Here is a 22,197-nt window from a genome sequence, read left to right on the forward strand (position 1 = left end):
ATTACATTACGATACTCCCACTACAACAGTAGGAGAGATTCAAACCAGTTAGCAATCATAGCCGTGGGCATTTAACGATGATTGATACGGAGCTGGGATGACTTTACACGGAACAACTTTATTCTCTACCGAACATATTAGATTGACAAGTTTTTAATCACCTAACTTTCACCTTCCGCCCACGTCGACGTTTTGTCCCTTCGCAACTTGCGACAACTAATGCTCTAAACAGATTACTGCGCCAAACCCCATTGGGGCGTCGATGTCCTTTAAGGGTGTGCGATATAACGAATGGTTTTGTTAAATACCGTTCGAAACGAAATATCGCGGAATTTCACGGAATCCAATGGAACAATTTTTTGTTTTACGGTTTCGTTTCGTCTAACTGAAACAATTAGGCCAAAATGTTTCGGTAACGTACGAGATGGAACAGAATTTTGTGAAGCAACAAAAAGCAATTTCAAGAAATTCTGCCTTTGTCAAAATAAATTAAATTATTTTTTAAGTTTTTAAAACGAGTCTCTCCACTATTGTTTGATGATGATAGAGGAATGGGATGGTTTATATATTTATTATATATAACATACAATGATTGAATTTGATTCCTTTTTCTAACACTAGCAGTATATAATAGATAATTATCATCGACATATGTTTTACTTTTAAAAACCAATTGAAATAGTCTTTTTTCATTTGAAGCGTGTTACGTGGTTTATGTACGTCGCCTAAGGCAATATGACGTTTATTCATCTTTCTCTTCCCTGTACACGCACGCTTTTTTTATACGGAAACCGTTTCCATGTTATAACAACAAACAAAAAACCACATTTGATCTTGTTTCTGGAAAGCAGGCTGTCATTTCCACAGAAGAACTGTCAAACAGCTTCCGAAGAAGTTGATTTGAGACGTCTCGTAAAAACTATGAGGGTACATCCCTATGGGGTTGTACGAACTGGTGACGTAGGACCACGATGGTTAATTTAACTGAATTTGATGTCGTTCTTGTTGCTCGTTTTGACTTCATACTATTTTCAGTGCTCGAAACTTTCGTAAATATTTATGCATATAACGATTTGCAGCCAAGTGTACGTTTAATCATGTCCCAAATATACATTATCTTTATCCGATGAATTCGTCATATTTATCTATGAAAATGTGAAATTTCACTTCAGGTTGTATGATCATTTTGAAATTATATTAATAACCTCCTTTGAAATATATTGTAGCATTGGAAAAAACAGTAGTGATTGAGGCTTGTTCAGTATGCTGAAGCAAAATCTAAGTAATTCTAATTAAAGAATATTTAACAGCAATGTGTCTATAGGAAGTTATTCGGGGATTATAATGAAAGCTTCAGTTATCGCTTTGTTGATTTTATGGTTTGAGAGAAATATTATTCATTGCTTGGCAATGGGATAAATAAAGTCAGAAATATTTCTCTGTTAACTCTCTTACACACATTTGGTGGCCCTGAAAAGAGCCAAAGGCTTTGTTAGCTCGGATGCTGAATCGCACTACAGGATGTTATCAGTTGATTGCCATGGTTCGGAGGAGCTCTTACCAGCTCGAAAGCGAAAATGGAATGAAACCGAATCCGGCGAAGGAAGCATGCTTGAAACCCTTAGATTATGCTCCTCCCATTCGTGCTCTTCTCTTCTAGTCGAACAATCTGGAAAATGGGTATGTGCCAATAATGTGTTGGGCTTAGAATTACTTGAAAATTATGAAAAACGATAATGCGTGAGAAATTGATCAAACATGAATAGTTGGAATGCTTGACATTTACTAAATATTCTCTAGTTAGTATTGATAATCAATAGTTTTCTTTAGTATGAAGGTAAATTTCTGTTTAATGGGTGCCAAAATGATGAAAATTGTTCAATCAGAATTTCTCTTGACAACCATTCTACAGTCAACCCTCCATGAGTCGATATCGAAGGGAAAATCGACTCATGGAAATATCGAGTCATGGAACAGCAATGGTATGGAAAGTCGTTTGAGGGGACCATCATAGTAACCATGAAATTTGATTTTTATTATGGTTCCATGAGTCGATATCGAGTAATGAAACATCGACTCATGGAGGTTTAGCTGTAAATATGTCGCAATTTTGTTACATGTGATAAATTTCATAATCAAAATGCTCCCATAAAATATGGCAAATCAAAGACACTGTCGGAAATTCCACTCTAGTTTACAATCGTTGTGAAATGTTGAGCACTCACCCCGACGGCACAGCAGTAGCGTCCAAGAATAGTCTCAAATTGTTGTACCATCAATGATTCATGACAAATTAAATTTTGTACGAAACTGTGAGATTGATTGAGGAATATAAGATATAAGGTACAGTGGGGGAAGTGTATCAGTGGGGTAAGTGGATCATTTGTCCATATTAAGCATAAATACTTGAATATGTTGAATGTTTTCGCACCATTGCTTCGTTTTAGGTTATATTCTTACGTCCACACTAATACTATTGCAAAACTGGTAATACACATACACTAACACAAGCAAACTTGTTAGCAGCAAAAATCAATTAGTTTCAAAATTGTTTTCTACCAATCATAAATCCATTGTATCTCAGTCTAAAATCGAATACTATTAGTTTTTTCAACACATGATGAACATTTCAGCTCTAATTTAATGAATATCGATGAAAAATATGTGATTTTTATAAATAAATACAGATATATTGGACATGGTACACTAACCCCTACTTCTTCATGGAGTGGGGTAAGTGGATCAAGTATTATTATCATTTGTTGGCAGACTACTTACAAGAAATTAAATAAGTTTCAATATCCGCAAATGTTGTTTTCCTCTAACTTTGTCCATTCCTAGCTTAAATTTGTCAAAGTGGTTATAGAAAATTTTAATTAATCCACCTAAAAGGTATATCAATATTTCTGGTATAAATAAAATATAAAAGAATGAATATTGCAAAATTCAAACAAAACTTTTTGTGGTATATCTTTTGTTTAATTGCAAAAAATGCAAAGTATACATTTTTTTTTTTCAATTGAAAGCATATTAAGGAACCTTATTTGACCATATTAATTGTTCGAGACAGATGGAACAACTAAATAAATAAATAGAATAAAAAGATTTCAGTTTGTTAATCAAAAGTAAATGTAACTAATATTTTTATATTATGAATGTTTTTCAAAAACATAGTTAGGAATAATCCTACAATACTTCTGTACAACTTATGAGTATTGAGGATTTTGCCCTCTAATAGACTCACACCTAAATAATTTTGTAACACCAAAACATTCTCCCACCATGTTTGCCATATATTGGATGGCGTCGTAGCTAACAAAACCAACAAGTAACGCACATGTAACGCATTATGTTGGATTGTACATTGAATGCAAGTTGTGTGCTTCTATTAAAGTGCCATAGAAACTGATGTGTGAGAATTTATTTTTCGACGTTCAAAATGTGCACGAGAATCTATTCCTCAATAAAACGAACAATATTAAATGGATGATTTTTCTCCAAATTACTCTAGTTACAATTTTTTTTTGTTCGAATTAGTGTAAACTAATGTTTAAATATTCTTCATAATATTTTGGTAAAATAAAGCTACTTTTTTATTTTAAAACTATCAAATATAACATTAATAGCACTAATAACAAGAACAAGAGTAATGTCATTCATACTATACATAATTACACCACATTTGTTTTGAGAATAGATTTTTTTTTATTGGTGATCCACTTACTCCACCATGGTGGGACAAGTGGATAATTTGGCGCAAATTTTCAAGTTCCTCATACTCATTACATAGCAATAAAAAAATCAAAATAAATGGTGATTTGAAGTATATTAGTCCCTCACTTCTCATCCACGGAAAAAAGTTTGATTAACATTATTAACGTTAGCTGTACATAACAATGAAGTTGACTATTGATTTTTCCAGCCCTGTCGTCGTAAAATTTGAGCTTCTTAGTCGTCCCTTTTTAAGGGGGGCGTTACTATAACCCAGAATGCGCTTCTACTCCCAGGCGTCAATGAGGTCGTCTCATAAGAAAATAGTTTCATTAATACTTTAACACACGAGAACCAATTTGCATTTGCACGAGTTCAGTTTGTATTCTAATTCAATTGAAATGTGGAACGAAGAGTTCAAGTACATGGGATTGTTCAGTTCAAATATTTCTTTCTTAAACCACATCTTGTACTATAATTCGGGTTGTAGTCGATCAGTTTGGAGAAGTTACTCGTTCCCTTATGTATAAAGTGTCAAGAAAGCCAAAATTCAGTTTGAATGATCAACTTTCTATGATGTCACATTCTCTGATAGCTACACTTGATTTTCTCAAATTTGGTTTGACATTCAAGAGATATTGCCATTAAAAATAATTTAATGAAATGTTTGCTGAACTGTTACGCTGAAAGAACTTGTTTTTTTTCGTAACATGCTACCATTTTCCAAGAAAATTGATAATTTTTAGACTTCAGTGTGGTTCACTTTATAACACATTTCGAAAATTAATCGATTTATTTACAAGTTATAAGAATTTCAGAAGTTGATTCAGATTCAATGAACCCAAATTTAGTAGTAGTGATCAACTTCACTCCAGAATCAGAAACTTCACCATTTGATAAAAAAAAATCGTGTCCTTAAATATTTTGACAAAATTTCGATTACCTTATTCGATAAACATTCAACCAGTACAGGTTCAAAAAATATGTAAATGGTAATTAATACATCCCACTCTAGATCTTATTGAACAGAATCGCTTAAAAGTTATGAACTCCACCCAATTTTACATTAATAACAGAAGTACAACACCTGTCAATGTTATATAAGTGGCTCAAATAAATCAACTAATTAATCCTCAGGTAAAATGTTCAAAAAATGACGTGGAACTGATTCATGGTACAGATGCAATAAAATATATGTATCATCAGTTTTGAACTGACTTAACGTTTCTATTGGAACAGAGCAACTATGTAGTAACAGTTTTGAAACGTTAAGCAAAAATTTAATCTAATAAACGCATTGTATCTTTTATAAAGCTTCGGGTCCGAAAAATAATCCGAAAATTTTCAAAAGGCTGCTACGTTAATTTGTTAATTTGCTATTATTTTATCATTTGAGGTTTCATAACTTCATCATTTACAAACATTGTTAAAAAAAGTTTTAATTAACCACTCTGTTTGCAGCGTAGATTTTAACCAAACAAATGTGATTAAATAGCAATAACCTGTTTTTGTTCAACGATATTTTTGCACCATTTACTTTGCGTTTATTTTTTTCATGGCTATTTTTTTTCAAATTTTCAAACTAGTTTTAGCGAAAGAATGAAAATGTTACTTTCTATAAAAAGTTGATAAAAAATTGTTGTTGCTATTCTGTTTGCTATGTGTATGCTTTGCTAAAATTGGCCCAATATAAACAAGAAAGTGAATTGACTGTCTTAAGAACATATGAGTTGAAGATTTTTTTCTGCTCCAAACTTTCACTTATTTCATCAATTCTAATGAGGAGCTTGAGATACTTCGGTAGATATTCTTTCACTTATGCTAAAGTGTAAGTCAAAATTTAAAAATTATTTTGTTTTCCATACGAAATAGGTGATGTTTATACCATGAGGCGATTTTAGAATTGATTGGTGTCAAAAAGGCCAAAGTCCGAAAAAGTTTAGAAAACCACCTGCGTGGGTCTTCGAAATAACATTGATAGCTGAATAACAGCCTATGCAGCTAAATGGATGTTTATATAACTCTTTTCAGCTGAATAAACAGTTATTAAGCTGTCAGTAATACCTGTTTTTTTAGTATAGTTTCATTAATTGTCCTTGAATTGAAAATTTTGCAATTGCTCCCAAGATTTCTTTTTTCGTTATTTAATGTTTATGTTTAACTGCTTCATCTCTCCAAATCATATTTTCTTGTCCATCCTTTTTTTAACTTATATGAGTCTTAACCCCGTTAAGGTTCACGTGATTCTATCTGTAGATCTCTATAGAGGTAAATAAACCAGAACCAGGAATTTATTCAATATAAACGAGTAATTAGGAAACAGTAGACGAATTGCGGTGAACAATTTTCAAGGAAAGGACCTTTTTTTCCATTACTCAGTATCCCTTCTATTGATTGGGCTGAGAAAAGAAGAAGAATATCTAGAACCTCGAATTTTTTTTTATTGCGTGGTAAATGTAAAAACTTTTTGTATAAGGGGCCGTCCATAACGTAGCATTTTTTCACTGATTTTTTACACCCCCTCCTCCCTACGTAGCATATCAAGCACTCCCTCCCCCCTTTATTTTTTTATTTGGTTTCCTTAGCGACTGGGCTGAAAACATTGAAATTCAGAAGTTTAATACAAAGTTTGATATTAAATACTGTACTTTAGTGGCTGCTTGGGCCCGTCAGGAGTTAATCATCAATATTAACCTCCTTTTCCCGAGCAGCCTAGATAGCCGCGTAGTGTCGGTAGCGGTTGTTTCAACTGGCTAAGAATTAACACTACGGATTGCCTGTTCCGGTGGTAAAAGTCCACCTCACAGGTGACCCCTAATTTATGGTGTGATGCGTACCGTGCCTAAGAATGAATGGTTAGGGGGGTCTAAATAAAACCTAACCGCAAACGGAGCCTGTGGGGTACCAGGGCGCCCTCCACAGTATTGAGTCCTTCCTGTGCTACCCGGAGCAATGGTGCAGGTGACCTTGTGTTTCTCCGAGATAATCGGCTGCCCTTCTTCAGTCTCTATCTTGAGGCTTAATAAGGGTGGGATTATGAATATGTTGACATTTAATTTAAATTATCACCTATATGGATTCGCATTATGCGTTTTACACAGTGTATTCTGTGCTCTTTCGCCTTTGGCGACTTTAAATAGATACCGATCTGGTTTTTTCGTTGCTGGTCTTTTTCGTGCTGAGATTGCAAAAAGCTTAATCCTGCCTAGTTTGGGTAGTGGCTACGGTTAGGTTAGCTCAGATCAATCTTCAGCATAAAAGAACAGCAACGATCAATCTTTGCAGACTCATGCAAAATGGTGCAGCCCAAGTGGCGCTAGTTCAAGAACCCTACTTTCGTAGAGGGAACTTCTATCTAGGTAACCTTGTGGACCCAGTTTTTGCTACTTTTAGCAAGCTTGAAATGGCAAACTCGCGCTCCATGCCCCGCGCATGCGTGCTCGTTAATAAAGCAATCGTTGCTACACTCATTTCTGAGTTAACTACCAGAGATGTATGTGCTGTCACAATCGATGTTTCTGTTGGTGACCTCAACAGGAAATACGTCTATTGTTCGGTATATTTACCACATGATGAACCATCCCCAACGGATGACTTCAAACGAGTTGTCGTACACTGCGTAACAAAAGGCCTTCCGCTGATTGTGGGCAGTGATGCCAATGCTCATCACATCATCTGGGGCAGCTCGGATATCAATTTGAGAGGCTCCAGTCTGATGGAATACTTAAGTAGTACAGACCTTGGATTACTTAACATAGGCAATCGCCCAACCTTCATGGTTTCTAATAGAGAAGAAGTGTTAGACATAACGCTCTGCTCGAATAGAATCAGTCACGAGTTGACGAATTGGCATGTATCAGATGAGGAATCATTATCTGATCATCGCTACATCTTCTTTGAACATTCAAATGTAACTGCGCAGACTTTGCGTTTTAGGAATCCCCGGTCAACAAACTGGGAACTCTACATTGAATTGGTTGCGACCAAATTTCATGGATATTCTCCGTCCATTGAAAATCCAAGTGATCTGGATGATGCCGTTGATACTACAACATCCTACATTATGGAAGCTTTTGAAGAAGCATGTCCTCTGCGGTCTGTAAAGACTACAAGAGGGACCCCATGGTGGAATTCCGATCTGACTAGACTCAGGAAACAATGTAGAAGGAGTTGGAACAGACGCCGTTCAGCTGGATCAGAGTCGTTCAAGTCAGCTCGCAAGGCTTACAAGAAGGCTCTTCGTTCTGCTGAACGATCCGGCTGGAAAAACCTTTGTACAAATGTTTCCAGTTTGAGTGAAGTCAGTCGGTTGAACAAAATTCTTGCAAAATCTAAGGATTTCCAAGTGAACGAAATTCGCTTACCTAATGGTGACTTTACTTCTTCCGATGAAGAAGTTTTAGAATGTTTATTCAATACACACTTCCCCGGATGTGTGGACATAGCATCTACGGATGAATCAAATGTCTTTTCATGTAGTTACGAGTCTCTGGCCTCGGCTCGCAGTATCGTAACTACTGAATCGATTCAATGGGCACTTAATAGTTTTGCTCCTTTCAAATCTCCAGGAGCGGATGGGATTTATCCTGTTCTGCTCCAAAAGGGATTTGAGTTTATCAAACATGTTTTGAAAAAGCTACTTGTAAGCAGTTTTGCTACCGGGTACATTCCCAAATCCTGGCGTGATATTACTGTAAAGTTTATCCCAAAAGGAGGACGTGCGTCGTATGAGGAAGCGAAGAGTTTTAGACCAATCAGTCTGACCTCTTTTCTTCTGAAATGTCTGGAACGGATTATCGATCATCACATCCGTGATGTTTATTTGGCAAACATGCCTCTTCATGTGAATCAACATGCTTACCAATCTGGAAAGTCCACTGTGACTCTTTTACACAAAGTTGTATACGATATCGAGAAAGCATTCGCTCAGAAGCAATCGTGCTTGGGTGTTTTCTTGGATATTGAGGGTGCCTTTGATAACGTGTCTTTCGATGCCATATTGGAAGCCGCACGAAACCATGGGCTACCTACAATGATTACCAATTGGATTCATCAAATGCTCAAAAACCGACATCTCTTCTCGACATTGCGTCAATCAGCGATTCGAAAATTGAGTGTTTGCGGATGCCCCCAAGGGGGAGTCTTGTCACCACTTTTGTGGAATCTCGTAGCAGATACGCTATTGAGGCAACTCAATAATTGCGGTTTTCCAACTTATGGATTTGCCGACGACTATCTAGCTCTGATAGTTGGTATGTGCATAAGCACCCTATTCGACCTGATGCAAAGTGCTCTTCAGGTAGTCGAGAGTTGGTGTCGCCAATATGGCCTTTCGGTTAACCCGAATAAAACATCTATTGTTCTTTTTACGGAAAGACGAAACCGCGATGGAATTCGACCTTTACGTCTTTTTGGCACTGAGATTAATGTGACTGATCAAGTAAAGTATGTCGGAGTCATTCTAGATTCCAAACTTTCATGGACACCTCACATTGATTTCAGAGTCAAAAAAGCTTGCATGGCCTTCGGTCAATGCCGGCGAACCTTTGGTAAAACTTGGGGCCTCAAACCCAAATATATCAAATGGATTTACACAACAGTTGTTCGACCAATATTGGCATATGGATGTCTTGTGTGGTGGCAAAAGGGCGAAGTGAGAACAATCCAATCAAAATTGGGCCATCTCCAAAGGATGTGCTTGATGGCGATGTCTGGTGCGTTCTCTACAACTCCCACAGCAGCGCTCGAGGCCCTTTTCGACGTTGCGCCACTACACATATATCTTAAACAAGAAGCACTTTCTTGCTCTTACCGTTTATGGGTACTGGATCTACTGGAGAAAAATCCAGTGAATCGTAGATCTACACACACTTCGTTGTTTCCACTTTTGGTGAATTGGGACAAAATTGTCCTTGCTCCAAGTGATCTCACAATTGCTTGTAACTTTCCTTACAGGACATTTACCACACAATTCCCTTCACGGGAAGAGTGGACGTCTGGCTATTTGGAAAGAAGTATATCAAACAATATAGTATGTTACACTGATGGCTCCCTTCTTGAAGGTAGAGCTGGTGCAGGAGTATATTCTCGTGAGCTAAGGCTGAATCAGTTTTACTCACTTGGTAGAAACTGCACCGTTTTTCAGGCGGAAATATTTGCTCTTATGTGTGGAGTGCAATCAGCACTTCAACAGCGCGTAATGGGTAAAGTCATATACTTCTGTTCAGATAGTCAGGCTGCTATAAAAGCTCTCGCTTCGGCCAACTCAAGGTCGAAGCTTGTTATCGCATGTCGAACTCAAATTGAGGAACTGAATTCAGTCAACTCTGTAAACCTTGTATGGGTACCTGGCCATTCTTCCATCGCTGGAAATGAATTGGCTGATGAGCTAGCTCGCGATGGAGCATCGCATGACTTCATTGGCCCTGAGCCGGCTATTCCAATTTCGAAGTGCTGGGTGAAGCTTCAGATAAACTCTTGGGCGGCAACTCAGCACAAGCAATATTGGAATAGTTTGGAGTCGTGTCGTCAAACAAAATTGTATATTACTGAGCCATCTCCAAAGGTGGCGAAGTATTTAACAAATCTGTCAAAGCAGAATTGCAGTCTCTTGGTCAGAGCGTTGACAGGCCACTGCCGACTCAACTATCACATGGCAAATATTCAGCGTGCTGACTCATTTGTGTGTGATAGTTGTGACTCCGATTATGGAACTTCGTATCACCTGATATGTAACTGTCCAGTTTTTGCGCAAATGCGATTCCAATTACTTGGTAAACACTTATTAAGTGAAACTGAATACAGAAGCCTGAATCTTCAGGACATCCTGTTATTCTTAACCCGCTGTGGTAATGAGCTATAGGCTCTCTTTACGCTCACGCGTTTTGCAGTGCCCTTTTTAGGGCGCTGTTCGAACCCATTGTGGTATGGAGCTACATGCTCTCATTTCGCTTATGCGATCTTCCCTCTTCAAGGGACCCACTCCTATTTCCTCCCATCTTTCCCTTCCCTTTCCTCTCCCATCGGGTAGATGATGAAATAGGCTCAAATATGGCGATGGCACAAATCTCCCAACTGGTGGGGAACGTGCCTTTGGAGCCGGCCTTCTGATACCTGATACCTTGATATTAAATACTGACTGAAATGTAAGGATAATCTAACGAATAACATTATGATATACATTAGCGCTCATAAGTTATTTGAAAAACAGTTCAAATAAACATATTTCCTGTAGAAGTTACAAAATTTTGGTTTTAAGTTTCATATAGGCTAAATTGTATTACTGTTGTTACCAAAAAAAACAAGTGTACAACAAAAAAAAGTGAAAAAATAAAAATGTTTGATTGGATTGATGAAGTTAACAGTAACGAGTTAGGAAACAACATATTTTATAATAAATTGAACAGAAATTTCGTATAATAAGAGAATTGTTTTTTAATTATTCGTTGTTAGGAAATACATTTCAATGAAAATGATCATCAAAATATGTTAATTTTAAATGGATCTTTATTATCCAAATTCGAATCCATTTAGCAATCAATGGTTAGATATAGAAAAAAATGCGATTAGTATACAAATTATTCATCTCTATTCATACTTCAGCGGAACTTCATTATCGTTTCCCAATTTGAAATAATCTTACACAACCTATAATGAAAAAAATTAAATAATAAAAATAATCTTCCTTCAAATTACCGAGTTATTAGGAAATTGAATGACAGGGTATTTTCGATAACACTCGAATCTGTTGTCCTCATGTATATTCAGGTTATTCCATCAAGAGCATTGATATATCAAAACAAATAGATGAGTGTATAGATCCTGCAATATTGAATGCATAATTCACGGAATAAATATCTTGTTTTAATGGAATATTTGCCAAAAAGAACATGTTTTACTCTCTTCAAGAAATAAAGCCCCAACAGAAAATATGAATAAAACTAAAACGGTTGACTTTCTGACTTGTAAACAAATGGGAAAAAATGTTCACCAAGTCGTTAAAGCATTGATTTTTAATTAATTTATTAAACTTCTATATTATGTATTTAAAAATTCAATAGTTTAGACACAAATATAATATAATATTCCTATAAATATTTTAAAATGTAAAGAATCTGTTTGATTGCATTTAACAAGAATGTCTAAAATTTTATAGATTTTTTTCAATCTTGTCATGAATGTTTTGATTGCCAATCATCATTTTATATCCCAAATCTATAAGACAAAAAAAAAGTTTGTTAAAAAAATAATTGAATGCCGTTTTATTTTCAGCACCTCTCTTTTTACCGACATGATTCAAAACGCTACGTCCACTAGCTAGGACCCCTCCCTCCCCTTAGTCACACATCGTCACAAATCCGTGAAGCGTCCTCTCTCCCCCCTAAAAAGATACGTCATTTATGGACGACCCCTAAGATACGACATTTTAAAAATATAAATAAACTTGTTTTTACTCATATAGGCCTGAATGAAAGCAAGAAAATTAAAACCTTCACCGCTCAGCGAATACTTAACAGGTTTCAGTACATTACAATACATACACTCGTACATATATCTAGTTTTTGAAACTGGCCAAGGCTATTCTGGAATGTACCTGTGTCCAGAGGAGGTCACTGTGTCATTTCGGATTAAAAGGGCTATTACTTGGGACACACCAAATTGCCTGGTGCGTCTGGTCTAATTAGGATAACAAAAAAATACTCCAGGGCGTTAATACAGCTTGGAATTTTCAATGTACGTCCAAAAGAACTCAATATGCAGCTGATCTACATGGGACAAGGTAAAATTGCTTCAGGGAGTTGATACAGCTTGAAACTTTCAATTGATGTCCTAGAGGGCGTAAGATGCAATTGATCTACGTGAGACGAATTTGATTTACTCCAGGGCGTTGATACATTTTGATAATTTTTATTGATGATTCAAGGCGTTTATAGAGCTTGTAATTTCCAATTGATATCCTTAAGGGCGCTTATTTGAGCTGATCTAGGTGGGACAAGGTCAGATTACACAAGGGTGTTGATATATCTTTACAATTTTTATTTATGTCATACAGGGCGTGAGGATGTAGCTGATCTAAAAAGAACAAGGTCAATTTTTTTTCAGGAGGGTTGATACAGCTTGGAGAATTGATGTTCTAAAGGGCGTTAAGATGATCTGATGTATGTGAGACAAGGTCAAACTACTCCAGAACATTGAAATATCATGTCAATTTCTATTGATGTCATACAGGGTGGTAAAATGACATGGGCTACGTGAGACAAGGTCAAATTACACGTAGTCATTGATATATCTTGACAATTGATGTCATACAGGGCGTTAAGATGCTTTACTCTAAGACGTTGATACAGCTTGGAATTTGTGATGTAAGTTCTAAAGGGCGTTAAGATACACCTGATCTACATGAGATGAATATGATTTACTTCAGGGCATCAATACATCTTGACAAGTGGATACAGTATGACAATTTCTACTGATGTTATATAGGGCGTTTGTATAACCAGGATAAGGTCTTATTTATTCAGGGCGTTGATTCAACTTATAGTTTTCAAATGATCCTAAAGGGCGTTGTGATGACCTGATCAACGCTAGATAAGGTCAAATTACTTCAGAGTGTTGACGCCATTGACGCGTAGAAATGGACCTGATTTTATTAGGAAAGAAAATAATCCAGGGCGTTGGTATAGCTTCAAATTTTCAATGTATGTTCTGCAGGGCATCAAGATGCAGCTGATACTTCAGTACAAGGTAAAATTTCCCAGGAAGTTGATAAAGCTAGATGATTTCTATTGATGTCATTTAGTACGTTATTCAGTAACGTCCTTCAGTACGTGATATAAATAGGACAAGGTCAGATTTACACAGGGTGTTGATGCAGCTTGGAGTTTTGAATTGATGTCCTAAAGGGCGTTAAGATGACCTGATCTTCTTGAGACAATGTAAAATGATGTCATACAGAGCGTTAAGATGCACTTGCTCTTAATAGGATTACAAAAAAATACTCCTATTAATTTCCAATTTGTATCCTAGAGGGTGTCAAGGTGCAGCTGATCTACATGAGATATGGTCAAATTACTCAAGGGCTTCGATACAGCTGGGAATGTTTTGAATTGATGGAAAAGAGCCAAATTACTTCAGGGCGTTGATACAGCTTGACATTTTTGATCAATGTCATACAGGGCGTTAATATGTTCCTGATCTCTCAAAGTTCTTTGATAAGGGTTTTGAAATTCTGATTGTTGTCTTATAGGGCGGTAGATTGTAGCTAATTTCAGAAACTTAAAAAAAGCTTCTTAGTCGTCGACTAAGCGCGACTAAGCAGGACGACAGAGCTGGATTTTTCTGTATCCACTTACCCCACGGTACCTTAATAAGGTTGGAAATATTATTCCTTCAACTCTTTTCCACAAATTTGATGGCCCTGACAAGGGCCGATGGCTTTCTTAGCCTCGATACGGTCACAGATAAATAGCACTACGGGATGTTATCAGTTGATTGCCATGGTCAAACGGGTAATTTGCTTATACGACGAACCAGCTGAATGGTTCGTGACGTGGATGGTGCACAACAGCAACGGATTGTGGATTCCCTGGAACAAGTCGAAATCCGGAAACGATGCTCACTCTTGAAATCTTGAGCGATTTCACCAGTCCGACGCTCAATTAGGGGCTGCCCATTAATTACGTAAGGGTTTATGGGGGGAGGGGGGGTCTGAGATTTCTTACGCGTCATACAATTTATTTTTGATTTTCATACAAAAAATCTTACCATGGGGGGAGGGGGGTTTGAAAAACCCCAAAATTTGTCTTACGTAATTAATGGACCGCCCCTTAGCAGCATCTCCTCGGATCAGCAACTCTGGGGGCTTCTGGTTTCTGGTTCCTAACGGGCTTGCTTCTTGACCACCGATCACGAGTCGAAATCTGGGAGCGCGGATAAATTTGCGGCGGCGATGACGATGGCTTGGACGCTTCTCCGAGCGGCAGTAGTTCGCCGTTCGGAGAAGCGCCCAAGCCATCGTCATCGCCGCCGCAAATCAATCTTGCGTCTTCCTCTTCCGACGACACAAATTGGACTGTGACGCGGGTGCAAACGCAAAGCGAGAATGACTCGCCCGATCGTGTTCACAGTCCGACCGCAAAAAGAAGACTGAGGGAAGAAGCAGGGACCCGTTTGCTTTTATAGTGGGAAGCGATACCGTCGAAAAATGCTCGAACGTGATTGGTTGGATAAGAAAGGGGTCGACATTTATCAAATTTTCAATAGTTAAACAACATAATTCACTTATTGGATATATTACTTACGATGCGTAGATACATTTCTGATCGAATGATACTAAAATCGTAATAATTGGTTCATAAACAACTGAGTTATTAACGTTCAAAATCTCCCCTAATTTCGTTACATGTCTCATTTTCCGTACTTTAAAATGCACCCCAATATAGAAAACAAAGACGTAGTCCTATGTCAAAAGGCTTATTCTGATATTTGTTGTTATTCTGGTTCTGATTTTGTTTTCTGCCCGTAACAGTTGCGCCAATGAACAAGGAATCTGGAGTGAGACCACTTGAAGTTCTGCTGGAGCTACCTTTCAAACTACCTTGACCGCGTTAGCTGGATGATGGCGGTGAAGGAAAGTATTAAAGCGGGGCACTGTTGATTTTAATGAAATCAAATTGGCTACACTGTTCTGTTATCGCTAAGTTCCCATGACGATGTCAGTGGCAGAGTTGCTTGCTGTCACTATCAACGCCTAAAATTTGCCGATTTCGACAGGCCGACTGCGATAAAATTCGGATCATTTTGTATCCCATCAGATCATGCTGGTTATTCACCAGTGCATTGATGGCGATAGACTATGAATATCACTGGTGGGTTAAATTGAGCCTCAAATTAAGCACAAAAAATTGCAATTTATCAGTACGATATGTTTGACAATGCTTCAGATAGTTTGAAACTATATGTTGGTCACAGAAAAACAATAATAGCATGGATAATTACCGCGTGATCACTCATTCTGCAGTGATTATGATCTAGAGTGCGCTGTCGCATCACTGCTGTTGGTTGTCAAATCAAAGTGATATTGATAGCTCGCAAATGATATTGATAGTTTCAGAGCATCAGCCATCAGCTGATATGATTGATATTAAGCAACTCTGATCAGTGGTGAATATGAATTATTTCACAATACTGATATTCACCACTATTTGACTCAACACGCTGTGAGGCGGCGCTATTGATTTCAACGTGTTTCAGTTTGAAAATATACACAGCTTTACAGAAGATTATTGTTCAAGCATAAACATCTGTTAATATCGGAAAATCGTACAGGGATTTGTAGGTGAACATCCAAATATTTCTTGATGAACAACTCCATCTATTCCACGAGGGATTTCACTAATAATTCCTGTGTGGATTACCACTGAAATTCTTCCAAACTTTCTTTATTTTATTCTGCCGGAAATACTTTTTGATATTATTCAAACAATGATTGATTATTGTTACCGAGAATTCTGCTAATAATTTATCAAGGAATTGCTATTATATTCTAATATTTTTCTCAAATTTGGAGAATTATCATTATAGTCAAGCCTCTGAGAATTACTCAAGGGGATTCTTTGGGGAATGCTTCCAAAAATTTCTCCGGAATTTTTTTCTCTAAAAACATCGTGCAGCACATCTGCTGAAATTTTTTCAGTGAGCTCCTAAAATATTGCTTCAGGTAACTTTTTATTCAGTATTTTTTCCGAGGATTCCTCCACATAAACCATCTGAAATTTTCCTAGGGAAATACTCCGGAAATCGAACAGGGAATAACTTTTGGAATTGCTCAGAGACTACTTTTAAGGGTTTTCCAATGATACCTACAATGACTTATTTAGAAATTCCTCCGAGACTTCCTCCATCAAGTACTCCGGAAATATCTTCGAAAAAACCTAAAAACTAATATCGTTTATCGGAACTCTTCCGGGAATTTCTCCAAATGAGCAGTTCTCCACGACTTTCTTTACTGTGAATTTCTTTCCTCCTGTATTTTCTCAGTGAATAATTCCAGAAACACATCAGGAAATTACTCCATATTCCTTCCTTCAGGGAAATCCACATTCAAATTGTTCAGGGAAATATTTGAGGAATTCCTCTAGAGAATTAGAATTTAAGGGAATCGGCATTTTATTTTTTCAGGAACGGCTCACAATCATCTTCCCGAAATTCTTTCAAGATTCCTTATGGAGTTTATCCAGCACTCAGCGAATTTGTACATAAATTCATAGAAAAAGGAAGGGAATTTCACCATAATTTCCTTTGTGAATTCGTTCCAGAATTCTTTGAGATCTGGTCCAGGGAATTTCTCCAGGTGAAAATCCTTAAGGAATTATGGAAGGTTTTTTTTTAGAAGAATGGCTGGAGCAATCCCTCGAAAAATTCATAGAGATAATTTCTTTAGCAATCTCATGAGGGATTCTTGAGAGAATTTACGATTGAATTGTGAAATTTTTCAATAAATCCGGAGAGGACTTTTCTGTGATAATTCCCTAAGAGAATTGCTACACGAATCACGAGAGAATTTTGTGGAGGAATGCTTATAGAAACTGCTGGTGTAATTTCAGAAGAAAACTCCTAGCGTAATGTCCAGAGGAGCTCTTGGAGAACCTCCTAGAAGAACTAAGAGAAACTCTAAGAAAAACTTCTGGAGGAAATCTTAGATGAACTTCTGGAAGAGCTCCTCGATGCACTTCCTGGAGGAAATCATTGAAGAAAATGACTGAATTATCCCAGAAAATTCTTTAGGAATTTTGTCAGTTATTTTTCCAAAAATTTACCTCAGAAGTTCCTCGAATTATACGTTCAAAAAATTCTTATGTAATTCCACTGGAAATTCCTTCTCAGGAATTTTTCAAGGGATTTCTCCACAAATTTCTTCGAAGGTACTTTTGGGAATTCTACCAAGAGTACCCCCAGAATTCTTCCGGCAATTCCTTTGTAAGCTAGTCTTCGAATTCTTCCATAAATGTCTTCAATGTCCTCATTGTGTTCCTCCATGAAATCATCCGAGCAACTTCCTCAAGTAATTGTCTTAGAAATCAACAACACCTTGTTGTTGGAAATTCTTCCACCTTCGGATATTCCCAGAGAAAGATCATCTATAAAATTCTCCCGATAGTCACTGCAGGAAGTTCCTTTAGAAGTTTTTTTTTTAAGTTTGTCGAAAGCTCCTTTGGAATCACCTTTACAAGCTATTTAGTTCGTAATTTCCTTCACAACATCCTTTTAAAATTCCTTCATAATGTTCCTTCTGGATTCACTTTGGAAGTTCCTTCGAGAATCTCCTTGAGAAGTTTGTTTTTGATAATTTCCTTTGGAAGTTTCTTCGGGAGTTTATTTCCCTTCGAATGTTCCTTCGAGAATATCCTTAGGAAGTTTCTTCGGAATGTTATTTCACCAGAAGTACTTGTAGGTAGTTTCTCCGGAAGTTCCTTCTAGTAGTTTCACCATGAAATTGCTCCGACACCATGAAGTGCCTCTGAAAGTTCATAAAGGTAGATCTTTCAAGATTTCCTTGAGTGTTTTCACCATAATTTCTCCTTTTTTTTCGGGAAATCCACTTGTTATTCCACTTGAGGTTTCTCAAGGTTGTTTTTCCCACGGATTTATTTTCAGGTGTTTTCAAGAAAATTGTTTCATGGATTTCTCTAGGAATTCTTTTTAAAATACTGTTAGGAATCCCTCTAGAATCCTTCAGAGTATTTCGTTACGAATTATCTCGGTTATTTCCAAAAGCACTTCCTGAACGAACTTTCGAAGGCACTTCCTAAAGAAACTTTCTGAAGGAACATCTCAAAATCACTTCCTGAATGAAATTCATAAAGGAACTTTCCGAACGAACTTCCCGAATGAACTTCTCGAATGAAAGTCCCGAGTTCTCAAATAGACTTCCTCAAGGCACTTTCTAAAGAAACTTCCCAACGAATTTTTCTGAAAGACCTTCCCGAATGAACTTCTCGTGGGAATTCCTCGAAATAACTGCCCGAAAGAATTTTCCGAAGGAACTACCTGAATGAACTTCCCATAGGAACATACTGAAGTGATTTCGCTAAAGACCTGAAGAAATTTCCCAAAACAACGAAAACCGGAAAAAACAAACATTCACTTAGGTGATGAAATAACGAGACCGTTTGCTTGGGCCGTTGAAGTGCACTGACCTCTCTTCAATCTTCTGTCCTCTGGACCTTTTGTCTTTCAAACTTATATATATTTGACGTTTTGTCTCTCAACCTTTTGTCGTCAATTCCTGTACAATGGCTTGTTTAGAATATCAGAAATTTATAATTAAAATTACGTACTTTACCTTTTAAAGGTTCTTATTGTTTTTTATTCTTTACAGATCCCTAAAAACAGGTAGTGCTGAGGGGTTTCTTGTAGCTTTCCTGGGCGTCTCCATTGTACCCCGATGGATTCTTCTGTGGTTCCTAAGTGGTTCAGCAGAGGTTACTAGTGCCCTTCAAGAACTTCCTAGTCGTACCTGCGGAAGTTTAGAGGCGTAATAGTAACCTCTATGATTCCGAACATTTTCATATAAGTTCACAATAGTTACTAAAAAATTACTAAGATATTTTAATGGATTCTAATAGATGTTAACATAGATTACTGTTAATTTTCATAAGATTTCGAAGAGTTTTCTAGGGATTGTCTAGTGGCTCTTAAAAGTTCCCTGGGTTTTAAGTTCACCAGTAGTCTCTAAAGCCCTCACTGTGCTTCCACAAGTGCTTTCGGCAATTCTACAAGAGTCCTTCAAGACTTCCCAGAGGTTTTAATGCGTTTCAGAGTGACTTCCAACCATTGTGATTTTATCATTTGTCATCATTGCTATGAGCATTTTTTTTTTTTTTCAAAATGTTGACATTGGCATTGCTTCCAACTGTCTTCCTGAACACCGAAAGGAGTTAGTCGAGGTTTCTTTTCAAGGTTGATTTAAGAGGTTTTATAGAGGGAAGCCAGAGAAACCCTCAGGCATTCATGGGAACTCTTTGGGATCCTCGAGTACCGTAATCCGGGGTATCATTGATCAGCGGGGTAACGTTGATCGGAATGACTCATCTCGTTAAAAGTTCGTATCATCATTTTTTAATGGACATTTCCAAATAATGAATGGTGGTTCTCTTTCTTATATTAATAAGCTAATGTAAGTGAGGATTTTTGCGAAAATTGCGTTTACATTATGCGTAAATTTGTCAACTTTTCGAAACCATGATTTAAATGGGTAAGGATGACACTACCGAAGATTCATGTCTCACATAAGTTCTGCAAACGATAAGAAAAAGGAAAATGCGGTTCTTACTAAAAATGGCATAGCTGAAAACGATTCCATTGTCAAAACTTTCATAAGTATGCTCAACTAGGTAACATTAACGAATTACTGTTAAGAATATAGGATTCCCTTAGTCAATTGTCTACTTTAAAAATATAAAATTTGCAAAATTTGCATTTTCAAACGAAATATTTAAGAAATATTCAAACAAATGATCAATGTTACCCCGGATTACGGTAACCCTAAGTCATATAAAATCCACCCAACATCACATAACAAGATTATATATTATATATTTGACGTTACATATGTTTGTTTGTTAGAAATAACAGTCGAAGTTTAGAAAAGTAACATTATATGCAATAATCTTGATATTTTAGAACATCATGGAAACACAACTTAATTATTTTATGATAGGAATTGTTAATGTTTTCTTTCATTTGGTAGAATTTTTATTATTATTATTATTATCTTTATTAAAAAGGCTTTCAGCAGAATTTTTATTATTTTATCTACTAATGGTAGTTTTGTTATTTAAACAGATGATATTAAAACTATTATCAGAAAAACACATTCAGTTATAATCTTTTTCCTTTTGTCTGGTCAGGACCCTTTAAAAAGAATTTGGAAACCTACTGGAAAGGGACCGCCCATTAACTTCGTAAGACTTATAAGGGGGAAGAGTGGGTCTTCGATATCGTGCGCGCCATATGATTTTCTTTCAATGATTATTTTCAACTTTTATGGTGCACTTTGTTAGCTGCCTGCTGGAACCTCCTTTGGAACCCAATGATAACTCTTACTTATCAAACCAAGGGTTCTCAAATCGTTTCTATGTTTTGGGAACCCTTGGTTTTACTTTGGGAAGGAATATTTGGAACCCATTCGGTATAGGTATTATCCAAAATCTTGCAATCATGTTGACTAATAATGATGACTTTTACAGTATGAATCGTACACTTATCCAACGAAGCTTGCAGAGTTTGATATCACTACGAGTTCTGTTGAAATCGAGTACTGCAATGAGAAGATAGCAGAAATCTTTTCAAGATACGTTCACCTTTATTTTGTAATATCTGAAAACTGTTGTGAAATGATTAATTGCGCTACTCAATAGAGTTAAACAATGAAAAAGCGTTACATAATAAGAAGGCGTTACCAATAAAAAAGAGTAACATAATGGAAATACATAGCGTAATGAAAAAGCGTTGCGTGCTGAACCATTACGCAACTAAAATGAATTACGGAATGATTTTTACGATACTGCATGATTCAGATTAGGAAAATGCATAAATGCATAAAAGAAGGCGAAATTTATTGAAATTTAAATCAACAGTTTTCTCACCTATAATTATGGTTACATCATATTTAGAAGAAAAAAAAAAACAATTGAAAGAAGGGCAAATTTGTTGTAAATATATAAAAATCTTTAGTGCAAAAATTTGTTCCAATAGCGAAACTCAAAAAACAAAATATATATTTGAAAGAAGGATAATTTGTGTATAAAAACTTTCCTAATATGCTTAAATTTATTCAAGAGCGAATGCTTGTTGAATAAAGTACCATTTTGTATCAATTGACTCCAAAACAAGCCTGGCGTCATCAAAAATATTCAATAGAAACGTAAAAACGAAAAGTTGAGAAATTCTTGGTTTCAGACTCATTATGCCAAACGACCATTATGCCCAACGACTTTATGCCAAACGACTTTATGCCAAATGACCTACCATCGTGTGGCGCAACGAGCTGACCAGGTGCACCGGAACCGAGTGAATTGGCGAAATATTGTTGGCGAGGTTTTATCAAGCTAATTGATATAAAACCAAATAAATAAGAGAAACGCAACAAAACATTTCTTCGATTGGAAAAGTGTTTTTACATAAATATAATGTAATATATGCAAACAAATGGTTTTCTATATAGTTGGAGCTGTATTTGATAGTGCTTCAAAAATTATTTAAAAAAAGGGTGACTTCTGAAAACCGTGGTATGGTCTTTAATGCCCCACAGTTGTGAATCAATGCTTCTATCAATACGGTTGACATTTTATTTTCTACGGACGGAAAAAAATATGCTTAAGTATATAAAAATTTATTGTGATTTTGTATAGATATATGGCTATTCTACATTTAATCCATATCTGATTCATATTTGTGCGCTGTCCATAACTGTGGGGTGACTGT

The 22,197-nt window shown here is 36.5% G+C and overlaps 1 protein-coding gene across 1 annotated transcript in view; it reads left to right on the forward strand.

The window, feature by feature from the left end:
* The window catches only part of LOC5575465 (5-hydroxytryptamine receptor 1), a 324,994-nt gene that overhangs the window by 298,879 nt on the left and 3,918 nt on the right, over window positions 1-22,197 (forward strand). The window lies entirely within an intron of this gene.

The sequence above is a fragment of the Aedes aegypti genome, chromosome 1 (assembly GCF_002204515.2).
Source record: "Aedes aegypti strain LVP_AGWG chromosome 1, AaegL5.0 Primary Assembly, whole genome shotgun sequence".
NCBI classification, from domain to species: domain Eukaryota; kingdom Metazoa; phylum Arthropoda; class Insecta; order Diptera; family Culicidae; genus Aedes; species Aedes aegypti.